The sequence below is a fragment of the Pterocles gutturalis genome, unplaced genomic scaffold (genome assembly GCF_000699245.1).
Source record: "Pterocles gutturalis isolate BGI_N339 unplaced genomic scaffold, ASM69924v1 scaffold6036, whole genome shotgun sequence".
NCBI lineage: Eukaryota > Metazoa > Chordata > Aves > Pterocliformes > Pteroclidae > Pterocles > Pterocles gutturalis.
In genome coordinates, this window is record NW_010097629.1 from 16,748 (window position 1) to 17,990 (window position 1,243).

The window sequence follows — 1,243 nt, forward strand, 5'->3', positions numbered from 1 at the left end:
ATTTGCAGCTTTTTCCCCTTGGAATAAGGTGTGGAGGCTGGTCCTGGCCCCATGGCTCTGCTGCCAGAGCCTGCAGCACAGGAGGCAGGGAAGAAATCGGCCAGGAGCTGGGGATGAACCAGTTCTGTAACAGTACATCTTGTTTTCGTGCCCTTGAAGCAGCCGTGCATCCCCTCCAGAGAGACCCGCAGGTGCCGGCGCTGCTTCCCGATAAGCTGTTTGCAGAGGAAAATATTTTTCCTCCCTCCGGTGCTGGGGACATGCATGACTCGGTACAATCGCTGGCAAACGCGGGGGCCTGACCTCCTCCCCTTGGGCGGGCGCCGAGCGGCCTTGAAGCCCGGCCAGCAGCGGCTCCGAGCTCCTTGGAAATGGGGGTTTGAGGATGCGCCTCTGCCGCTGGGGCTGATAACCCTGACAACGACCCCTGCTCGGTCATTGTTTTTTGGGTTTTTTTTTTAAAGAAAGTTGTCCTGAGCTATTTTTAATTCCTCCTTCTAAGAACTAATGTAGTTGTTGCAGCTCAAGGCAAGAATGGACTCCCAGATGATTTTATTGGTTTGGGTTTTTTTTCTTTAAACTGAGCTAAGCACCAGGGAATGCAATTGCTGCTTCTCCGCTCAGGCTAGAGCTGTGTTTGCTGCCGTCGTTACAGTGACGATTCGCTACCAGTGATGTGTCCGGGAGGCATCTGTTGGACACCAGCGTGTGTTCGGGTGGAGGATGAGGAGGGAGCCCCAAGCCCCGCTCGCTTCCCCAGCCTGCGGCTGCACCAGTCACCCCTGCAGGGCTGGAAGGAGCAGCTCACCAAGGAGCTGTTTCTAAAAAAGGTTTTTTCTCAGCGGGGAGAGCTGGCACTCCGTCCTGAGGGGCAGGGTAACGCCGACCTTGGCTGCTGGCACCGCGGGTCACGCTGAGCCAAACCCTGACCGCTGCGGTATGGCGGCAGCTGGTGCGGGCATACGCGGAGCCGGGGGCGCGATCTCCGTCCGTTATCCGTGCAAAGGAGAGCTCATACCCGTCCCCAGCCATCAGCACAGCGCCCGTGCTTCAACCCCGGACAGGGACATGATCAACAGTTCCTAAAATCTCCGAGCTCCGTGTGGGCAGCGATTCTCCGGTGATCCGGAGCCAAATAGTGAGAATAATCCTTGTGAGAAGTGTGCAGAAGGGTGGCAGTGCCCGTTTGGGGACAGGAGGTGCTCCCCATCCCCCAGCCGCAGGGGTGGCAGGGGTGGGGGGG

The 1,243-nt window shown here is 58.1% G+C and overlaps 1 protein-coding gene across 1 annotated transcript in view; it reads left to right on the forward strand.

Moving 5' to 3' along the window:
* The window catches only part of RAB11FIP3 (RAB11 family interacting protein 3 (class II)), a gene marked incomplete at its 5' end in the record, with an annotated part of 22,788 nt that overhangs the window by 9,327 nt on the left and 12,218 nt on the right, over positions 1–1,243 (forward strand). The gene's annotated exons all lie outside the window — the stretch shown is intronic.